The 23822-nt window shown below is 46.3% G+C and overlaps 1 protein-coding gene across 5 annotated transcripts in view; it reads left to right on the top strand.

Moving 5' to 3' along the window:
• The window catches only part of WDFY3 (WD repeat and FYVE domain containing 3), a 2538776-nt gene that overhangs the window by 215540 nt on the left and 2299414 nt on the right, over positions 1-23822 (top strand). For all 5 annotated transcript variants that reach the window (XM_069630405.1, XM_069630406.1, XM_069630403.1 and 2 more), the window contains one exon: positions 19693-19919. The gene's annotated coding sequence lies outside the window, so the exon portion shown is untranslated. The remainder of the gene's footprint in view (positions 1-19692; positions 19920-23822) is intronic.

The raw sequence follows: 23822 nt of genomic DNA, 5'->3' as shown, positions 1-23822 counted from the left end.
AGAATTGGAGGCTTGAAGATAGATCACTTCAGTTTTCAAGGAGTGGAACATCCAGCAATATAGCACCATCTGATGAATAGCACAGAGGCAGTCGATGTTGCAAGAGGATTTTGTCGTGGGGACGTAGGTGAGCTTGATGGGGATTTTAGTATTGTTGGCAAATTGGTAGTATGAGAAGCTGAAGGAGGAGATGAATTTGAAAAAAGAGGATGCATGTCAGGGAAGAGTACCAAGGACCAATCCTTGTTGGGCTCATACCATCATAGGGGATGGCAGAAGAGCTTCTAGGATTCCAGGAGATGGAGAAGGTGAAGTTAGCCAGATGAGAGGCAGTCCAGGTGAGGGCAGTGACGGGGAAGACAAGGTGAGGGAGCAGGATGATTTACTATGTCCAAGGCAACGGAGGGATGGAGGAGGGGTCACCATGGTGCTGAAACTTGAAAGGTTAGTGAACACTGCTTCGTGTAGGTTCTACTGTGGAACCCAGATTAGACTCAATCACTGAATCCATTAGTTTTCCATGTGTGTGGTGAAGCATTTGTAAACTGCTCACTGCTGAACTTTTGCATAGTTTGTAAGAAGAGATGATGGCTAAAAGCTGGCTGCAGGGTCAGCCAGGGCTTCTTTAAGAGGAGTATGGAAATAGGCACTTTGAAGCAGGCTGAACAAGTCCAGTTGAAATGAGCAGGTTGAAGAGATAGGGGATAGGAGCTGTGCCAGTTCCTGGACAGTCTGTGGTGCAAATGAGTTAACCGGACAAAAGGAAGAGTTGACCGATTAGAGGATTGGTTCAAGTTCTGCTGGCTGGTTAGAGGGAACTATGATAGAAGGGGAAAGGATGTGGGTGGTGGTTGCCTCAGAAGGTGGGTGAAATGGAGAAAGAGAGGGGGTGGGTTGTGGGTTGTCAAAGTGGTTGCGTATCTTGTAGGAAAGATAGCTGGCAAAGTTATAAACGTAGAGAAAAAGAAGTGAGTGGAGGTCCAGGTGTTGGTAATGGATTGAAGGGTTGTCTAAAGCTTGCAAGGATGAGAGATGAGAGAAGGGGTGACGTTGGTATTGTAGAGTGATTGCTCGGATCCCAGGGAAGTAGGGGGAGCAAGTCGTTTTTTCTGGAAGCATGTCAGGCTAAAACGATGGCAACCTGTCGGTTAGTGGCACAGGCGGCAACACGTGCATGTCCGTGGCTGCTGAATGGCTGGGAAGGCTCTGTTCTGCAAGATTCCCATTAACACGGTAGCTGTTTTGCTCTTCTCAACTACTTGTAGAAAGCAAATTTGAAGGAGTTGTTCACGCGCTTTTATCCAAGAGGACATGCGCACATCCAATGAGGCATTGGGGAGTCCTACCTCCGACTCCTATGTGTATGAACTCCTGAACTACCGGCGAAACTATGCGACCACATCAAATCATTCTAAAATGGTTTCTGCAGTGACACATCGCCTTAAAGGTGCCATGCATGTAATAGAAGATCTGTGATTTTACTGGTTAAGTGCAGTGGGTGTGGAAGTCCCGGCACTTAGTATTTCTTATGAAATGAATGTTAAAGACCTGGGCATTCATGTCCTGCGCCATCCACTAAGCCATGAATTTACCAGGGGCCACACATTATGCGTTTGCTTCTGACATGGGGCCCGCCTCCTGTTCGAATCAGAGCAGGGCTGAATCAGCCCTTTATACTTTTGAGTTCTGTGAATGGAGATATTTTAATTGAGTACCTTTTTTTTTAAATGGTGTACACATAGCGATTAACACAGTGCCTTGAAGTGGGAGAAATACCACTGTATATAAACCTTACAATTGTCTTTTTCTTTAGTAAATCTTTGAAACTGTAAATTCACATTATTTTGTACTGTTTAGCTTTTCTTTGGCTCTCGCTTCTGGTTGTTTGCACGGATACAGTAGCAATTCCCCTGGATAGCATCCTACTCCATTTTTTTTAAGCAAGTCGATCCTGATCTTGACATCAAGAATTGGTTAATTTTTGTTTTTTACTTCTCTTCATCTTTCCTTAACATCTATTGTATATAACTCTTTCATTGGCCTTCCCCCTCTCTAACTCGAGAGTTCCCCTTTTCAGCTATTTGTGGAACATCTGCACTGCTAACTGTTCACGTCCACCCCCTGAAACTGAGTGGCTTCCACACTTTTGCATCTTTATGTACCTGTATAGTAAGGCAAACCTGTCTTCACATGAGATGCAAACGAGATGGACAAGCTCCTCAGTGGTAGGTCCTGATCAGTGGGTGATGCAGGTTACCCAAGAGCTTTTTTTTAAGACCTGGCCAATCGTATCGTTTTTTCTACCCTTGCATTGTTCAAATTCCATGGACTGCTCCAAAATGATTGGCAAGTTGTGTAACTTAACACGTGTGGGGTTGTGATGTTGTTGCATGGAGGATATGTTTTGACCACTGTTGCTTCTTCCTTCAGTAGAGTTCCTTCCCAATGGCTGGGGCATCCTCCTGCAGGTTTATCCGGTGAAATAAATTGGCCTCATTACAAACATTTTGCACCGCTCTAAGTGCAATTTTGCACAGTATTCTCACTAGGGTAAACATTGTCTATAAGACCTTCTTCCGTTGCATTTGTAGCATTTAGCAATGTTTTCCTTAATGCTAATAGTGCACACGAAACACACTATGGCCAACGGTTCCCTGGTGCAAAATGCATTTAAGGAATACTTCATTTCACTAGATCAAAACTGCACTTTAACTGGTGCAGAGTGCCAGTTATGACGGCCCCCGTTGATCTGGTCTTTCTTAGCTCTCAATGATTTTTGAATGTTTTCCCTTTTGCCTTGAAAGCCCGTACTCCAAATGCTAACCTGCCCTGCTTTTCAGGAGTTGGTTTGAGGCTTTATACCCTTCACTTTTCTGCTGGGAATAGTAGGTGGCCGTTTAGAGTCACCTATATGACGAAACTATTGCATTTCAGTACAGATATGGACAAATGGCATGAGGGCCACACGGCTTGTAGGCAGTGATCCAAGTGAGTGGGAACAGTCGGGAGCGGTGTTAAACTACTTTTATTTTTTCTGTGTACCATTCCTCTAGTTTTTACGACCATATTCACCACTCTATACAGAGGATTTGTCCATTCATGTCCTTGTGCAAGTGTAAAGTTGTAACATGAGCCGTAGTTAATAGTGACTTGGACTATTGTAATGCCCTGGTTGCAGCACCATGTCAGAGTTCCACTACTTTTTTCGGTACACTTTGAACAGTGCTTGCCCATCCATTGACTGCGCGCCTCTGGCCATGCTAAACCCCATGGCCATTTCCACCCAGTTCTTGCACCACCCCGCCCAAAAACTCCCTCACGGGAACTCTTAGCGCTCGCTTTTAAACAAGCCTTACCATCAAACTTTGCACTTGAAGGGCCTGTTATTGCTTATTCAAAGAAATCTTCTGAGAGTTAACTGCCTATTTGGAGCTGGAAATCCGCTAATGATATAACATTTCTTAACCAGGCAACTCGATTTATAATGCTTGTCCTTCACTGCAGTCCTGTTCAAAACAAGCATGGGCACAACAGTTTTGGCTTTTGTAGAAGTATTAGGCATTTGCCAGGCACTGCTTGATGCACATGTACTCTCGCCATTTTGTACCTGCTACCATTGCTGGCCAGTTAGTACTGCTACGGTAGAGCCTGGCAACTGACTTTCCCATGCCTACACAAATGCACAAACTGTTGGCATTGTGTCATAATCTGCGCTGGGGCCTGATTATGGGCTATGTGTTGCTATTGGAGTGTAGTGATGTCACTGACCTTCTTTGTGGAGTGTTGGTGGAGGTTTGGAGTGCTGGGTTCTACTGGTATCAGTTGGACCTAATGTGCTGGGCTGGATGGATGTCCCAGTGCTTTTCTCTACATTATAGCTGAGAATAAACCTACATGTAAACTACTTACCTTCTGGTGTTCCTGTTCTGTGAAGGAGGCATAGTTTACCACACTGGCGACGAGGATGTTTTCTTTGCTGCTGGGAAGGGGCAGCAGGTGAGAAGCGCTGCCTTCCAAGTAAACATCCATCCAGCAGAGGTATACTGCAGGCCGTGCGGTGCAGTGAGGTCCAAGCTAGGGTCCGGGTCGGGATCCTGAAGGTCCAGTGTCCAGGTGGCCAGGCGGGCTGGTCGGTAGCTAAGGCGGCCAGGAGGAGGATCATGAGGTCTACATGTTGCCAGCCGGGCCGTGTCTGAAGCTGGGCTGAGGTTGCACAGTGCAGGACTTTGACTTGACAGGCGGCTGAGGCAGGAGCCTGGAGGAGTCCTCGCTGTGCACGGAAGCCAGTAGCCGGGTGGAGGAGAAGCTGGACCGGCAGACCGTGCATGAGAATGCGGGGAGCGGCGCACATGTGCGGAAGGCAGCCACTGGGTACTGGCTGTCTCATTGAGTGGTTTTCATGAGTTCGTAGGCAGCCTCGGTCTTGCGTGCGGGGATCGGCACACTTTGGAAGTGAGTTTTGATTGCAGCGCACTGCGGTGGAGCTCCAGGAGCAGTATTTCTGGACCAGCGCGTTGGCGCAAGTGAGGTGACGGCTCATATGCTATGGTCTGGGACAATCAGCCAAGCGGAAATTGGCGAATTGCAAGGGGGCAATGAGAGTGTCGATGCTGAGTAGTGGAGCTCAGCATTACTGCCGCAGCTGTGAAGGAGTCTTGGTGGTGGCTGTCGGGCAGCAAGGAACCCTGAATGGTTGCTGTGGACAAGGGGACAGAGTTGTTTCCTTCATGGAGTCGTTGAAGGTTATGGTGACGTCTGTGCCTTCTCGTGGAGCGCTCCAGCATTGCCAGCTGGAACGCAACGTAGCAATGGAACGCAACGTAGTATGTGGTAGCAACGTTCTTTTGGAATGCATCGGTGGCCCAGGTTACGTGCAGCTGCACGTATTAGAATGGAAATGGACAGTGTATGCCGCCAGTGCGGTTTCGGAGCTACATGGGGCATATGCTATGGTAGCGGGGCCCATAGCAAGTGCCGGTGGATGTGGCGAAGAGGATTTTCAATATTGTCATGAAGCGCGCATTACTGAGAACAGAAAGTCTTCATGGTCCGTAGAGAAGCGCGGAGAGGCGATAAGAGTGGAGGACATTGGTTACATGTGCACCGGGATAGTGTGGCAAAGACGTCGCGACAAGGGCTGCGGTGTGGCAGGACTGTTGCGGGAGCTCGATCCTGACTTGTGGGGTCTTTCTAAAATGGCGGCGTTAAAGGAGTTGGAAGTCTAACCTGAGGTAGGTGTTGGGGGAGGCTGGTGTTATAATGCTGTTGTGTATGTGTGGTGGCCTTGGGGTTAGGTGTATTGTGGGTTCGCCTTGGTCATGTTAGATTGTTTAAGGCCTGTTCATATTTATGTATTAGTTATTTTTATGTTGGTGGCCTGCTGTTTAGGACATTTTTACAAGGTTTTCAGTATGGACTCCTGGGTGTGGGGTTCATGGGCAATTGTAATGTTTTTGCAATAATGTTTTCATTGCAGGATGAACATGTGGGTGCGGAGTTGGCGCAGGGGACTTAGCGCCCTGTCATTTTTATGTCATTGTTATTGCCTGGCATCTCATGGACGTGCAGGTGTGGGCCGGTGCAGGGAGTTTGGGCGCTGAGTTCTTGATGTTATATTCAAGTTATTATTTACTTGGCTGCTTTTGGTTTATGTGTTGTCCTGTGATGTTTCTTGTTTTTTCGTAGGGGCATGTCCCGGGGTCATATTTTTGGGGTGCCGTCAGTGGTTTTAAGGGGCAGTGAGGTGCTGTCTGGTCATTTTAAGGGGCAGCGAGGCACTGTCTAGGGGTTAAGGGGCAGCGAGGCGCTGTCTGGTGATTTTTGGGGCAGTTAGGGGCTGTCCATGATATGGATAAGGGGCAGTGAGGTGCGGTCTATGTTTTGGTTAAGGGGCAGTTAGCTGCTGCCTAGGTAAAATATGGGGATAGCGTGTTGATGTGAGGTCTGGTGGTGGGATCAGAGTTTTGGTTGGAGTTTTTGAGTTGGACATAGACATGGTGGCCACATGTCTGTGTGGGGATTAGAAGGCGAGTGGGTTAGTTTTGGTTGTGGTGTGCGGGGTCTCCACTGGGGAAGGTTGTATTGTTTGGTTCCTTTTTACTGTTGTTTTTCAGCGGGTTTATAGCTGAGTGGGTGTTCAAGCTTTGGGGAGGGCCTGTGGTTTGGGTTTAGTTTCTTGTGTTTTCCATTTAAGATCTTGGCTAGATTTTGTGGTGTAGCGGATTGGCTGAGTTGGGAGTTGTTTCTGAGCTGGTATGCGCTATGTATTTCTGCGTGACGATTGGGGTGTTCCTTCATCTTTGTGGTTGCTGAGCAGTTTGCAATCAAAGTGTGGTGTTCTAGTGGTGGTTCATAACTTTGCTTGCAATATTGCGTTTGTGCTACGTCTCTATTATGGGTGTAGTGTTGTGTCAGTGGTATGGAGGGAGATGTGTCCTAATCTGCGCTGGGGCCTGATTATGGGCTATGTGTTGCTATTGGAGTGTAGTGATGTCACTGACATTCTTTGTGGAGTGTTGGTGGAGGTTTGGAGTGCTGGGTTCTACTGGTGTCAGTTGGACCTAATGTGCTGTGCTGAATGGATATCCCAGTGCTTTTCTCTACATTATAACTGAGAATAAGCCTACATGTAAACTACTTACCTTCTGGTGTTCCTGTTCTGTGAAGGAGGCTTAGTTGACCACACATTGCCAATGCTTGCTTTTTTGTTAGATCAGCCTGTTGAGGCGCCTTGCATGGAACATTTCATAACTTCAAACCCTGCATGAAAGTTGAGGCACCGTATTTTTAGCATTTTCACTTGGACTGCTTCCAGCAGACTTTCACTGAGCACTTCCGACCATCTCCTCTGCGCATCCAGTTCAGCAGGTTGGGCTCTAGCCTGGGGTTTAGACTAGCTATTTCTAGTGTGCGCTATTAATACCAAAGACGTTGCGCTGCAAATTAAGCATGGTCTCTGGGAAGCCTTTTATTGATTGATTGCCTTTTGTTTATAAATGTAAAGCTCGATTTATTAGTGGAAGCAGTGGTATATAAACATCAGAAATAAAAACTATGCAACAGTAGTTTAAAATATTGTATTTACTGTACCTGCAGACCTCTTTGCGTTTATTGCCAGGGGTATATGAAGACATTGTTTAGAATTCTTAAACTGTAGGATTCTGTATAAGAAGTGCTTGAAATGGAAACTAGTTTAGGGGTAGGGGAGTGGCCTGAGTAATGTGGGGTGAAGTCATGACTGGCAACTGGTGCGCTTGTAAAATGTCTGATGGCCGTTTCATCTTGATTGGTAGCCTATCTGCTCACCCAAATTATCCATCCTGATCAGCCCAGTATGAACGCCAAATAACACAGCATAGTGAATATTACATGGGATAAGGGCAGGATCATGTTTTGCAGAACTGAAGATGTAATTACTGTTTTGGGGAAGACACAAAAAGTGATATAGTACATTACCCAATGCAACACGAGGCGTAGTGGCAGTGATGCCGAAATCGGGGAACGTTTTTGATTAAAAAAACTCTTTACACATGAAGAAAAATTGCGTTAACAAACTGTTTCAGGGTGTTTTACTATGTAAAGAATGAAACCAGAAATACATCTCTGGGTGCCATCTTCGGAAGGGCAGAGAATCGGACACTGCGTTGTGGTCGATGGCACCATTGCCAATAGTGGTTGTGCCGTGACTTGACAGCCAGAAACAAAAGCCAGTGGGGAATGTTTAGGTAGAGAATTTGAGATAGACCTATGACTGACATGAGAGCAGAGAATTGGCAAGGAGAGGGGGAGGTCTTAAGACGAGCCAGGCAGTGTAGACAGGGACTTGAGAGAAAGTTGGGACTGGGTACAGGGCACAACAAAGGACTAGCATGTTCTAGTAGTAGGCTCTTTTAGAGGTTTGTAATGCCAAGATATTGAAAGCAACGTGGAATTCCCTACAAGTTGTAGTTTTTAAGGTGTGGTGGTTGATGGGGATAGTGGAGAAGGGGCAAAGGAAGTTTTGCTCCCAGGGGAGTTTCCGTATTATTCTTTTATTTTCGATTTGGCTAGCGGGCCATTGAGCAAGGCCACAGTTTGTGTGTGCATAGAAGGCAGTGCCATTATTGTACTAATTCCTTATTCTTATCGGCACCCAACCAAAATGATTATAGTTATCAGTTTCCAGCATGTGTGCCACTGCTTTTGACACATGCGCTTGTGCAAACCTTTAGCAAATATTGGTCATACTCTGCATCGAATGACGCAGGTAAACGATCAGCCGTCCCTGTAATTGAAAATGGGAAATGTCAGAAAAATATTTTGAAAGGGACGTTCTTGAAAAGTTTCCAAAGATGATCCTTGAACATGGAATACTAGCTGATATAACTGTCGTTGCCCAGGTTTTCTTTCCCTCATAGGTACAGATAACTGTGCAAAATCTGGTGCAGATTGGTGAAACGTGTAATTGTATAAGGAACAAAGCCTCCACAAACCCGCAAATTTTGACTTTTGCTGAAATACGGGGAAAGGAGTGGCATGTCCAAATGTCATGTAGCCAATAATGTCCGTAGGGTCTTAACAGGTGACTGTGCAAATTCTGATGCAGATTGGTGAAACAGTGTGGAATTGCATGGGGAACATACGCTTTCCCACAAACCCACACACATTTTCACATATATATATATAATGTGTGCATTAGGTTAACAGGTCGCTTGTTCAGGTTATGTGAATGTTCCACTGAAACACAGCTGGAGGAAATGACTTGAGGTTTTAGCTTTTTTTTAAGAAACCACCGTTTCTCATTAACCACAATGGTGAACCGCTTTGGCGGAGTTTTTTTGTTTTGTAAGTCTTTAGCCTTCTAGATAGTTTACTACGGGGTCCTTTTGAGTGATTTTTTTTCTGACCAATATTTCAAATGAATTTGGTTAACTCTGCTGGACACCTGTTGGGTGTATTATTCCTGTTACGGTAGTCTAATCCTCGAAACATACAGACATTTAACCACCAGTTGGGCTCATACAAAAAGAGCATTTTCCTCAATAGAGAAACAAAATAATACTTTTAAGAGATAAGAAAAATACCCAATGTCCCTTGTTAGGGTGTCCTCTGTTCCTCGGTACTTAAAGGAAAGGATGTAGGGCTGTTGGCAATCCCAGAACTGAATTAGCATGCCTGGTATAATTTTGGAGAGATGCAGGCCTATCAGAGCTTAATAAATGGCTCCTCTGCAGTGTGCCCAAACTACAGTCAAATAGAACAATTGTCTTTAAAAAAAAAAGAATTGTATGCCCTCTGGCAGGGGGTCATTTTGTTGAATTGTTAATTGCTATGATGTTGTCAATAACATGGAAAATCAATAAAAACATAGGGGTTTTGTGTGTTTACATGAATTTTCCCTGAAAAACCTTGGTTAAGAGAGAGTTAAGGTGATCTGATTTAGCACAACAAAACCCCTGAAATTCAGCATTCTTTCAAGAAAGTCCACCTTCACTTTGCACCGCCTGTTGTGCAGCGTATGACCACAATGATGATAAAACTGGTGACGTTACTAATTACAACATAAATTACATCACTGGTCACCTCACTAATGGCGTCACTAATGACATCATACATGACCTCTTTGATGCGATTAATAATTAAATCATATGACATTACTAATTATATAAGTTAGCATGTTTTTGTTGACCTGTTTTCATATTTTAATTTATTAGACTTAACAATAACATGACATGGAACAATAGTCATACACAATTATGATTCTATGAAGCATTCATTTTTAGTACTTATAAAATTTAAAATAAAAATATGTAACGTTATACAAATGGTTGGAATTTCATGTATTAGTAAGCAATTACAATATTTCATTACAGGGAAAGTACCTGATTTTCCTAAATCTACTTCAGGTATTTCAAACATAAGATAATAGGTAGATGTAGTAGTAAAAGAAAATAAGACTAAGCAGAAACATGTTTAATAGTAAGTGTTATTAAAATGGTGAGTTTACATTTTCTATTCTCCTTACTGTAATAACATTACATAAACACATTTTCTAGATGACAAGTTTTATTTTTTTTAAATCACTTACAAAAGAAAGTACATGCCTTTGTGAATTGTGATAGTATAGAATATAAGAATTTGACGTTTGGTATGTAATTATTATATTACATTTATAGCAAAGAAATGAAGATTAGGCAATATTTAATTAAGCAAGGCAATTGTATATAGAGGTGGGAGTGGTAAAGTTAGAGCAGGTCCTTTGGTATGACTACCTTGGTATTCGCTTTGCCTCCAATGGTGGGTGGGCACTGCAAGTAGACTGGGTGACAGGGGGTTTGGGTGAAAACATTTGCACCCATGGTGGTGGAGCAGTATGCCCAGTTCTTGAAGTTTACACAGCGCAAGCAAAGTCGGCTGCACTATATGGTATGGAACATTGTGGCACGATTACACAGGTCATTGAAAATAAATGTTTTCAAAGTATTGCATTACTTTGCCAAGGTGCCTCTACAACGCTTGTTCGTATGGATTGTGACCTCGGTCCAGGAGACAAGGATTCTGCCATGAGACCTGCCCTTTATTGGTTCAGACTATGGGGGAACCCTGCACTGGGTACATTTTGGGAAGCTCTAATCCAGGTAATTAACATGGAAGGTGGGCGGGCAGTTCTGTGATTTGCCTATGTAAATAAATGTTTGGCAGTGTTAGACCTCTCTGATGTCTATCCAACACTGCCCCAATTTACCTATCACGATGCATAGAGAAATATGCCCCGCCATTCCCTGAGATCGTCAAACTCACCTGCTGAAGACCCCCAAATTAAACCGCCTATCAGTGGGTGGCAAGAGCTTCCCAGTCAAGGCGGCCAAACTTGGGAACAATCTTCCACTAGCTCTCAGGAAAGAACAGGCATGCTGAACCTTCTGCAGAAACGTAGACGTGGCTGTTCAGCTGACTGGATTCATCCTAAGCCTATGGCATCCCCTACTGATTTGCCCCCCCACCCCTTCTGTTTCTCCTTTTCCTAATGTAACATGTAACTTTGTTCCTTTGTACCTCTACTTCGTAATGTAACAAATAACTTTGTACCTGAATTTAACTAGCGCCAATATACCCGAAGGATTTGTGCGCTGTAACATGCCAAAATAAATGAATAAATAGACCAGACTTGTCTGGAAACCTCATCAGGTGTGACAGGAGAGAGGAAGGCGAGAAGGGGCGGCCAAGGAGGTCCTGAGAGAAGTAGAGGGAGAGAGGGAGGGAGAGGGAGCAGATATGAGGACAGGATGTCCTGAGTTTTTGTGGTGAAATGAGAGGCCAGGCCCGAGCTGAGAGCATGGGTGGGTGTGGTAGGGGAAGATGCTGCAGTAGGATTGGCCAACTCCTTACAGAGCTGTTTTCCATGAAAAACATTTTGTTCCTTCTCCCTTTGATATACTGTTTAGTTAATGGGAATTTCATACATGTATAGTTCTTCATACCCCAGCTCAGTGGTTGAACTCCCTTCAAAGACACCCCAAGCGTCATAGAGTGGTGGTTGGTTCAAAGGTCTCGACACAGCACGTTTGGTCTTCTGCTGTTCCTTGGTCAGAAAAGAATCTTGCCTTGTGTGCTTTTAGTACCACTTACAATGTTAGTATAAAGTATATTCTCCTTGTCCTGGTTACCTAGCCATCTCGGGAGGATAGCTCAGGGGCAATGTGCTCGCCTTAGAAGCATGACATCATGGAGCACCACGGTTTCGATCCCCGGGTCTGTGCCTAGAAACCTCTGGGTATTAAGCGTGTTATAAATCTATCATATCATATCAAGACCTTCCTCGCTTAGGAAATTGCCTTTGTTTAAAAATATTGAAGCTCAAGTATCCTGTTGTCTGGAAAATGGGAAGCCACGTTTTAAGAAGCTAGAGTAATTTCTTTGAAATTTTAAAGGACTTCCAAGGCACTTTGGTTGTGGAGTGTGTTCTCTCTGACTGGTGTACTTCTGCCACTTGTCATCAGGTGATTAGTAAACTGTATAAACTCTGTGGGAAGTGTTTTACTGTTTGCCCAATATCATTTAACTAGATATGATGCCCTTGCCTTGTTCGAACCGGTTTCAATTAGTGCTGAAATAAACGCACTATTCTTTGCATGTTTCACTTGATGCCCATCTGGTGCCTAGAAACACTTGTGTACAGGTGCATTAGAAATGCCATATATCATATCATATACATCATATCTTGGTGATCACCACATTTATTCATAAGCTGTTTTTCAGTATTCATCTTTATTTAGCGAAACAAACGTTCACTGTAAGAGTGCACATTACACAAAAAGGCATTATTTCTCCAGCATTGGATCTTTCATGGATTCACATGCTTAGAATATTCCCCGTCGTCAGACTGGGACCCCTCGGTACACATATATAGCCTTTTCCTATAGGAAAAAACTTCCGACACTTTTGTGTCCTATCTACGTCCTTTTAGGACCCGCCTACGCACGCTCCGTAGGCCGTCCCAGTATAAGAGGCCCTCCCCCACAGCTCCCCTTCAGATTTCAACCGTCTCCAAAGTAGTGGGATCTCCTCGCGTCGTCTTACTATTTTGTACAAGGTTGTGTACCTGGAGTTGGAGTTAGGAGAAATTTTCCTCCATGTCAGGAAAAGCGCTGTTCCGTCCGTGCGCAACGTGCGGCTTGAAAAAAGTTTACGAGGGGGACGGACATATGGATTGTATATACTGTCTCCACCCTCATCATTCGGCTGATAACTGCGACATATGCAAAGGGTTTTCTCAAAAGACCCTCAAAGACCGAAATCGACGGCTGGTGGCATGGTTGAATGATGGAGCGGGGGCATACCCCCCTTCGGAGGTAGGCTCCACACAATCGGCGAAAACATCACACCGCGCTGCCTCGTCGGAACCACCGGCGAAGAAATCTCGACCGATGGAAAAAGAGTCATCTCGGAGTCATTCAGCTAGAGAATCCTCGTCGAAAAAATCGTCATCTTCCTCAAAAAAGCATGACAAGGAAAGGCCGAAATCCTCCTGGGGCGATCACCATAGATCGACCACGAGTCGAGAGTCGAGTAAAGGCAGGCCAAGTGTGGAAAAGGCGGGACCGCCTAAACCACCTGCTAAGCCACCGTTGTCGACGGCGGTCCAGTCATCGGCCTCCACCCTGCCACTGACACATGTGGTATCCACCGTCCCACCGACAACGACTGCGACGGTGGCCTCGTCAACGGAGGTTCTACAGGAAGCCTGGAGGCCTGAAGTTTTTGATCCGATCCTCCCGGATACTTTACTGCAGCAACAGGCTGTGTCGCTGTCCTCTGGGGAGGACGAGAGCGGGAGAATAGCTGGCCCGGCAGACCTCGGGCTACAAGTGGTGGACAAGTCGTCGTCGAGGGGATCCGGAATTCCGGTGTCTGCCCCTCTTCTCAATCCGTTTTGTCGTTGGAGATTCTGTCCACGCTTCAGTCTTTAGTACAGTCGTTGGACCAGAGACTACCTCAGGTAAACCTGCCACAGTCACCCGTCGACGAGCCGGGCCCGTCCCGTCCACCGACGCACTTACGCACGCCAATCTCAGCACCACTGGCACCCCAAGAGGAAGGTGAGCTGCCAGATTCGGAGTCTGACAGGGGAGCCATGTCGGATATCTCATCATCCCCCTCCAGCGATCCAACCTGGGAGTCAGAAGTGGAGTTAGAAACCCCAAGAAGCCCAGCTCACCCGTCCCCCCCGGACGACATTGCATCATTCCATTCTATGATGGAGAAGGCGTGTAAGGAATTTGGTTTGTCCCAGGAAGAACAGAAAAAGGACTGTTTTTTGTTCGACCACATGGGTAAGAGAAGGAGGTCAGTGTTCTCAATACCCATACTAGACCACGTGTGGAAGGAGGGTTTGCAGACAATGCGTCACCCCTTTTCGGAGCCGGCAGTGAAAGGACGCCTTGAGAAAAAGTTTAAGGCTCCAGAGTCTACCCCCAAGTGTTTATCCTCCCAACCAACGCCTGATTCGGTGGTGTCGGCGGCAGCGGCGAGGAAGGCGAAGGCCCAACACAAGTGCACGACTCCACCTGAAAACGAGGCAAGACGTCAGGATGCCTTTGGCAAAAAAGTGCTATCCGTGGGAGCAACTACAGTAAAGGCCACAAACTCTCTGGCTATTGTAGCCAGATACAACAGAGAAATGTGGCACAGGCTGGCGCCGTTGCTGGATCATCTTCCGGAAGAACATAGGAAGGCAGCGATGTTACTTGTCCGAGAGGGTGAGGAAGCCTCCAATCACGCAATAAACATCGCGGTTGACCTCGCTGAGTCGGGCTTCAAGCAAGTAAATAATGGGGTCGTATTATGACGACAGTCATGGCTTAAGTGTACCTACTTCAGACCAGAGGTACAATACAAAGTATTAGATATGCCCTTTGAGGGAGACCTTCTATTCGGAGAGAAGGTAGACGAGGCCCTAAAGGGAATGAAAGAGGACTCGGACACGGCACGTTCATTGGGTGCCCTCCAGAGTGGCCGAAGCTACAAGTCTTTTCGTCCCTTTAGAGGGGCTTCAGGTAATTCCAGATTCTCTGCGTCGGGAGACAGATCCTTTGGTAGGTCGGCTTACCCCTCCCAGGGATACAGGCGTGCTTCCCAAACTGCAAACCGACGCCGGAAACTCCAGACGTCCAGGAAGAGACCATCCTATCCGTCGTCGTCGAGAGACAAGCAAAATAAAGATCAGCAATGACGAACACCACACCGTTCTGGGGGGAAGAGTATCAGCCTATGTCGACGAATGGGAACAAATAACGACGGATCAATGGGTGCTAGACACTATAAGAAACGGGCACTCTCTACAATTCAAGCACAGCCCTCCGCACATTCCACCTGCGTTCACCGCTCATTCCCATCTGAGGATACTGCAACAAGAGGTAACACTCATGTTAGCAAAGGTTGTGATAGAATTAGTTCCAACATCACAGAAAGGTCAAGGAGTCTACTCAAGATACTTTGTCGTAAAAAAGCCGAACGGCAAATGGCGTCCCATTTTAGACTTACGCGATCTCAACAAGTCTTTAAAGAGCCTGAAATTCAAAATGCTCACGCTGCAAGAAGTGATCCGAGCCGTTCAAGAAGGGGATTTTCTAGCGTCCCTGGATTTACAGGACGCGTACTTCCATATTCCAATGTGTCGGAAACACAGGAAGTTCCTGAGGTTTGTAATAGGGCGGACTCACTACCAGTTCACGGTTCTTCCCTTTGGGCTCAAGACCTCCCCCAGAACGTTCACGAAATGCCTGGCCCCAGTAGCGGCCTGGCTAAGGAAGCAAGGCCACCACGTATACCCATACCTCGACGACTGGCTGGTAAGGGGATCCTCCCCAGCGTCGACCAACACAAGTTTGCAAGCCACCATGCAGCTTCTACAACAGCTGGGATTTGCCATAAACTTCGAAAAATCCTCTCTGCGGCCATCGAGAACGTTGGTGTTCCTGGGGGCACAGTTCGAGACCCAGTCGGGGCTAGTGAAGCCTTCCCTCGACAGAACCTCAAAACTCAATCAGCTGGCGAGCCGACTACGGCGAACCACCAGGCTCTCAGTGAGGAAATACGTTTCGGTCCTAGGAGCCATGGCATCCTGCATCCATCTGGTGGCAAACCGTCGCCTATTCATGTGGCCAGTCCAGGAATTCCTCGTGGACCGATGGACACAGGCCCAAGGATCGTGGTCAGACAAGATAACCATCAACGACGACAAGCTGCTTCAGACCCTTCAGTGGTGGCAGAGTTTCCACAATCTGAACAACAGTGTACTCCTACAGGAACCGGAGTTCCAGCGAACCATAGTCACGGATGCGTCCCTAACCGGATGGGGAGCTCACATGGGTACTCTTCAAACGCAAGGTCGTTGGTCTCAAACGGAGTCTCTCCTACACATAAACGTGTTAGAGCTCAGAGCAGTACGATGGGCCTTGAAGGCATTCCTACCACACATCAAGGGATCGAGAGTACGAGTGCTGACGGACAACACAACGGCCATGTTTTATTTGAGAAAACAAGGAGGGACGCGATCAAGGACTCTTTCCATAGAGGCCCAGAAAACATGGCATTGGGCATTAAAGCACGAGATTTCCATTGTGGCTCACCATCTCCCGGGAGTGAGAAATTCGCAAGCAGATTCCCTCAGCAGAAGGATGGCCCAGATACACGAATGGGAAATGGACACAGTTCAGCTGATGAGTTTTCGAGAAATGGGGTCACCACCCACTGGACGTTTTCGCAACCAAGGAAAAAAAGAAATGCGAACAATTCGCAAGCAGATGGCCTCAGGAGGGTTCCATGGGGGAGGCATTCTCCTTCCCATGGACGGACATGTTCCTTTATGCTTTTCCTCCGTTTCCCCTCATACGGAGGACGGTACAGTGGATACGCAGATACAGTTGCCGGGTAATTCTAGTGGCACCGTACTGGCCGCGGCAACCATGGTTTTCCGACCTGCTTCACCTGTCGCTGGAACCTCCAATAGCGTTTCCGAGAGTCCCGAACCTACTGTCCCGGGACAAAGGCACGGTGTGGCATCACGACCCGGACAGTCTCAACCTTACAGCCTGGCTCCTGACTTTTCGGAGTTCGGTGCCTTAGACGTTTCGGAGGATTGTCAGAAAATTCTGCAGGCGGCTCGGGCCCCTTCTACCAACAAATCTTACACCTATAAGTGGCGGAGGTTCTGTGAATGGCGTCGAGGACAACAAGGCCTACAGCCGTTGAAGGTGACTCCGGAGCAAGTTCTACCTTACCTGCTTCTCCTGGCGGAGGGGGGTTTATCTTTCACATCGATAAAGGTGCACCTGGCGGCCATCTCTAGGTTCACGAGGAAGAGACAGTCGCCTCCTCTATTCAGCGAGAGACTTGTGAAACACTTCATGAGGGGTTTATTTCGAACTTTTCCCCCGGTAAAACGTTTCCCACCAACATGGAGTCTCAACATAGTGTTGGCAGGCCTAATGAAACCACCCTTTGAGCCTATGGCCACGTTGGACATGAAATTCATATCGTGGAAGTTGGCATTCTTAATTGCTATCACATCAGCTAGGAGAATCTTGGAACTACAAGCGTTGGTCGTAGACCCGCCATACCTAAGATTCTTTAAAGACAAGGTGGTCCTGGCAACTAATCCTACGTTCGTCCTAAAAGTTCCTACAGTGTATCACAAACACTCGTCCATTGTTCTTCCTACTTTCTTCGCGACCCCATCATCGGCAGCAGAAAAAGCTCTGCATACCTTGGACGTTAAGAGGGCCCTGAAATTTTACCTACATCGCACACAGGAACTCAGGTCTACTCGACAACTGTTCATCGCATATGGTCCGTCGACGAGAGGGAAAGCAATCTCTAAGCAAGGATTGGCTCGATGGGTCTCATCGACGATTGCGTTTTGCCACTCCAAGGCCGGAAGGCCGCTGCAAGGACATCCTAGAGCCCATTCTACGAGATCAACGTCCTCCTCAGCAGCATTATGGGCAGGAATTCCGTTAACGGACATATGCCAGGCTGCGGCATGGTCAGTGCCCCACACGTTTACCCGCCACTACTGCCTTGCCAGGCAGCATACAGTAGAGGTGCAGATGGGAAGAGCAGTCCTGCGCCATCTGTTTCAATAAGGTAAGCTCCACAGTGTGGAGCGTTTTGTTTTTCCACCTTTTTGTGACCGTATGTTTTATGGGGGTACGGTTATATGAGTAAACTTATTTCTGGTGTACCTATGCATTGTGTATTGTGGTGAGGGTATATTACATTACATTCTCACCGCCGTTTTCAGGTGTTACTGCTATACAATCTATTCTAAGCAGGTGAATCCATGAAAGATCCAATGCTGGAGAAGGGAATAGTTTCTTACCTGTAACTCCATTTCTCCACCATTGGTATCTTTCATGGATTCACATGCGCCCGCCAGCCTCCCCGGAATGCAATGTATTTGCTTGATAAGTTTAACCCTTCCTACTTTGGAGGGGCCGAAATCTGAAGGGGAGCCGCGGGGGCGGGCCTCTTATACTGGGACGGCCTACGGAGCGTGCGTAGGCGGGTCCTAAAAGGACGTAGATAGGACACAAAAGTGTCGTAAGTTTTCCTATAGGAAAAGGCTATATATGTGTACCGAGGGGTCCCAGTCTGACGACGGGGAATATTCTAAGCATGTGAATCCATGAAAGATACCAATGCTGGAGAAATGGAGTTACAGGTAAGAAACTATTCCCTTTCATCACATCAGGATTTATTTCTTTAAACGTATGCTCTCACAGTTCTTCATTATAGATAATCAAACACATTATTCTGGTCATTCACATAGCTATGACCCACGTTACTGAGATATGATGGTATAATATATTAAAAATGATATACCAAAACATCTAGCATGGACCATCTTTCCAATTAAGGTACAATTGCACTTGGTCATAAGGTGAATTATCTTGGCATGTCAAGGCGAGACTGTTTGAGGTTCAAAGCCTTTTCGATGTGAAGTTCTAATGCATTTGAAAACTGTATCAGGGAGGGATATCGGCTGGAAGGTAATACAATAGCTACAGATACTTCTGTTACGTAAAAGGAGGAAACCCAATCTGCTACTTAAGTTGGAGTATTTAGAGCAGAAATCGTGAACACGCTGGATTGTTTGTTCCTATGGCAGTGTTGTCACCTAAGCATTTACACTTGTGGGCCCGAATCCATGCTCCTTTTGCTTTAGTTGTGGTAATGGGGAATACAATGATTCTTAAACCAGGAGGGAGAAAACGTACCCTCCGCCGACTGATCCAGTTCAGATATTGGTCAATCTTGTTCACCGATTTCAAAGGTGTCTCCCACTTTATCAAGAGCATCACCAAATATCCCTCTTCTCTTGCAGGAGCATATCTTTCTGTGTACAATATTTTGATGAAGGAGCACAAGAACACAGGAGTCCAAAATGAAGTTCAGCACCTTTTTATTTAGAAACTGGTTGGGTGCGATGAACTCCCATAGTATTAAGGGATTGACTAACACTCAAAGGGGATGGTTATACTGAAAGTGTCAGGATGGATAACTCTGCATGTTGAGCAACTTGACAGAAAGTTGGGGGTCTCTACGTAGTTTCCCCGTCTTCGGTAGTGTCTGCCTGAGGAAAATTATCTATACTTAAGATTGTGAGGATGTGTTAACTTAAGGAGGGTTATGACTACCGATTCAAGGGACCAATCTGGCCTTTTCTGACTGCCTAAGCTAATACCTGCTATGGAGGATATAGAGTCTCTTGACCAACTCAAATTAGCATGCATTTCTGTCCCCATTGCTTAGAATCTAGTTTGGAAACGCAAACATCCACACCCCAAAACCCCTCCTGTTACCAAAGAAAGTGGTATAATGTGGTTTCATCACAATATCTATTTGTTGGAATGCAAGTCCCCTAAATTGCTTGTGAACAGTTTACAAATAATGCAAAATGTATCGGTTTTGCACATGTTCTTGGACACGCATGCTTCTTGTGTATTTTGAGTAAGTATCTGTAGGTCTTTGAAGCTAAAGAAAATAGACACAGATGCTCTTATGTTCATTCTTCGTTAAAGGATAAATCGCAGTCATATCAGTTAAGAGGACACTATAGTTGTCACTGTTGGCATTTGGTGTCTGTGCATTGTGTGCGCTGATGGTAAGGGGGCGTGGCTGCCATGTAACAAATATTTCTATTTTCCATAGATTTTACTGCTTGGTGGAACTTTGCAGCAGGATTTGATTGGGATCATCATACTTATGCTAGCTATTCTCGCCTGCTGCGACCCTCGCCTGTTCACTTTCCTTCAACTTTCAACATTCCTGGGTACATGAACTTTCAAGTCAAGCTTTGACTGATGAAAAAAGCCCGTTAGCAAGCAATTGGAGCAGAACTTCTCATGCTGCGAGGATGGCGCTTTCCAGCCATGAAGGTAAGGGCTGGACTAAAGTGCACTTGAAGTTATTTGTAACGGGTGGAACACGCTTCCCTGAGAATAGTCCATTTTGCGCCATGGACATGCAGTTGTGTGCAGTGAGCTGTCTTAATGGGGATGCAGATCTGTGTTTGGAGTTGCCTTTGTGATATCTGTACCAAATCTGTCCCCCAAATCTGTACCAAACTGCATAAACCAGTGCTGGTGCAACAGAATATCTCCCGTTTGCAGCCAAACTTTCTTTCGAGGGCTTTCCCTCCTGTCACTGCATTCATTGAAATAGTTATGTTCTCTGTCCGATACATCGTCGTGAAATGGGAGCCATACTGCAAGGAATTTTTGAAATGTGCCATTGGCTAATGCCCAGACCTTTTCCATCGCCATAATGCCCCACATTCTCGCCCACCACATAGCTTTGATTGGGCCCTGCTCTGTTTCCCAACCATGGGCTAGAGTAATTCTTGCTGCTGCCAGCATATGTGTAATAAGAGTGCCACAGGCCCCAATTGCGGCAAATATACCCTCTGCCACCTTTCCCAATAATTGCCATTGTCTGGCTATGAGGTGAAACCCCAGTATGTCCTTGATGTGGGTCAGAATTTGTTTCCAGTAAACCTGTGCCTTTGCGCAAGCACATCGCATATGGCCCAGGGTCCCCACCTGCCCACAGTTTCGCCAACTCGGGAGAAATTTCAGGGTTGATGCACTGTAATCGATGTGGGGTCATATACCACCGTAAGCATATCTTATATGTCGATTCTTTGTTGGCTATGCATTTAGAGCTCTTGGGCGCTCTGTTAGACCCCATTCCTCCTCTATTATGGTGAACCCCAGGTCTTACTCCCACTTAGACATGTATTGCAGGATGTCCCCGGGTGTGGTCCCATCCAGCAAACAATAGTCTTGCCACTCCATGTTTCGGCGACCCCTCTCTCATTGTTAATTCTAAGCCTGTGGGCTCTCCCTAACCAGCCTGTTTTTAGTCCACTGTCTGATAATGGAGCCGTTCCTGTTATGTGACCAACATTTTCACATTACAGTCTTCAAACTGCAGTGGCACCCTTGCCTGGTAGAAGTCCCTTAAGGTTAAGGTTGTTTGCCCCGCCTAGTTAGCCCAGAAGTTAGATCTGCCTGGCACAAGGTCCGCATTATACCCCATCGGTGTGAATCGAACCAACCCCAATTTTAACTTCTCTCGCAGGGCTTTACCCATGTGAGGGAACATTTAGTGGTTTCAAGTAATGGACCAACCGTAATTGGCCACCACCCCCCCCCCTGCTGATAGCCCCAAGAGGCATGCAGGATGTCAGTGGCACCTTGTTCCAAAGTACTCCAACCCCTTTGGAGCTCTGCTGAGGCCCATTGTAACATGGGAGCCAGCTGCACTGCTAGGAAGTTAAAAACTATCTCAGGAACCCCCAAGCCTCCCAACCCCAGGGACCGGAAGAGGACCCTCCTAGGAACTCTGATAAAACATTTTATTGGTTTTTAAACAAAACATACTAACAAAACAATGGTTGGGGGGGACATCACATCCCCCATACTTAATACAACACACACTTTGGATAATATATCATGATTATTACGTCTCAATTGGTTACATATTTGCATCATTGCATATCAAGCAGAATCGGTTTTATTGTCCACAGGTTAACATTGCTCATTAGACCAGCCTCTCATTGCAGGCCGCGCATTACGGGGCAACCTCTTGCGCTCCATTGCAATGCATATGTTTACATCCGTCGCCCATTGTTCAAAGTCTGGTGTTACAGCAGAGCCCCACTGCGCTATGTTTCTTTTGATCAGTGCGACTGTGGTGGTCAGAAACAGCTTTTCATACCTTGATAGTTCACCCTCCTCCATCCCCAGCAGGAGTAGTTTTGGATCTCTGGGAATCACTTTGCTCATGACTCTGGTTAACTCGTTACAGCACGCTTGCCAATATTGTTGGATGCGAGTACATTCCCATAGGAAGGTTCCTTCCTCCATTTTACAGTGCAGACATTTCGGATCAGTAGTCTTACCCCACCTGAATAGCGCCACTCTTGGGTAGTATACACGGTGTAATATTTTAAATTGGACCAATCTAAGCCTGGATGAAATGGCTCTCTCTCGGGGGAACATTAATGCGTTGACCTATTCCTCCGGGAGTATGTTTCCAACATCTTTCCCATTTTGCTTTTAGACTCAACAGTTCATTTGTAGCAAAGGAAGTAATGGCATTATATAGTACCAACGTTAGTTTGTGTTTGATCATTTCTGGGAACAGGTTGCGTTCCATTGGCGTGTAATCAGGCATATCAATCAGGGCAGGGAGGTGGGTCAGCAGCGCATGTTTCAGCTGTGTGTAATGATATTGCTCAGTTTTGGGGCGGTTGAAGCGGGAAGCGAGATCAGCAAATGGGATTACATTGTCGTCTTTCACAGCGTATCCTATATTTAGTATTCCTTGCTTTAGCCAAGCGGGCCATCTAGGGAGTTTGTTTACCTCCGGGAGGTTCCTGTTGTGCCATAGTGGCTAAGCTGAGGTTAGTTTTTTGCTCCACCCAATATATTTGTGTGTGTCTTCCCATATCTGCACGGTATGTGATGACATAGTTTGGGTAGTCGATCTGTTGTTTTCCCCCTAGAGGTATCTCATAATGGGTCTTTCCGATGTATCAGTTTCAATTTGTCTGTTGTGTGGTAGTGAGGTGTCTCCGTGGAACTTGTTGTTCACAACTGCCATCTGGCTGGCCCAGTAGTATGTCTGTAATCGGGGTAGTCCTATCCCACCTTCCCAAATAGATATTTGGAGGGTTGCGAGTGCCAGGCGTGGTTGTCCCCCGCCCCACAGTAGCTTCCTCAATGTTTGGTCAATTTTTTTAAATTCAGTTGGTGGGATGTGTAGAGGGGCGTTTTGTAGTATGTATAGGAAGCGGGCAGGGCTATCATCTTAAAAATGGATGCTCTGCCTAGTAGTGTTAGTGGGAGGGATGTCCAATGTTGTACATCCACTGTGAATCTCTTCGTTACAGGATGTACGTTTTTGGGTACATAGTCCTTAAGATTGTTCGTGACCTGAATACCCAGGTATCTGAATTGTTCCTTTTCTACTCGATAAGGGCAGTCGGTTGGCGTCCTATCTATCCCCTCCCCCAGCGGAAATAGTGTGGATTTAGACCAGTTGACCAGCAGTGCGCTAAAGGAACCATACCTTTCCAATAGGTGCATCACAATGCTGCAGGACCTGACCGGGTCTTTCAAGTATATCAATAGATTGTCTGCATACAAGGACGCTCTATCTTCCCATTTGTATGCCCAACAAAAGCCCTCCCATGTCGTTGTGGATCTGAGCAATATCGCTAGTGGTTCTATTGCCAGCGCAAATATCAAGGCCGACAGAGGACAGCTCTGTCTTGTCCCTTTCCCTAGCTCAAAGGGGGCTGATGCCCATCCGTTTACTCTCGTCACTGCTAGTGGGGCATTAGAGAAGTCTGACCCAGCTCATGAATTGCGGTCTGAAGCCCATATGTTGCATTATCTCCCAAATCGACTCCCAGTAGACCGAGTCAAAGGCCTTTTCAAAGTCTATTGCTAGCAGGGCTAAGGGGCCTTGGAGAGTTGGTATCTTCTCTAGCGCTGAGTGTAGCCTATATATATTCATCCGGGTGGATCTCTGTGGCATAAACCCGCATTGATCTGGATGGATCAGCTTGGATATGACCTGCTGTAGTCTGTTGGCCAACAGCTTTGCAAGGAGTTTAGCTTCGCTATTTATGAGGGAGATGGGTCTATATGAGCTGCACCTGTCAGGCAGTTTGTCTGGTTTCGGTATCATTATTATGGTGGCTTTCCTAAGGTCTGGGGGTAGGCATCCCTGGGGGCGTGAGTGTTCATACATCCGCAGCAGGTGCGTAG

The sequence above is a fragment of the Ambystoma mexicanum genome, chromosome 6q, assembly GCF_040938575.1.
Source record: "Ambystoma mexicanum isolate Mex_15411 chromosome 6q, UKY_AmexF1_1, whole genome shotgun sequence".
NCBI lineage: Eukaryota > Metazoa > Chordata > Amphibia > Caudata > Ambystomatidae > Ambystoma > Ambystoma mexicanum.
Note: the sequence above shows the minus strand (reverse complement) of the source record. Positions and strands in the feature narration are given on the sequence as shown.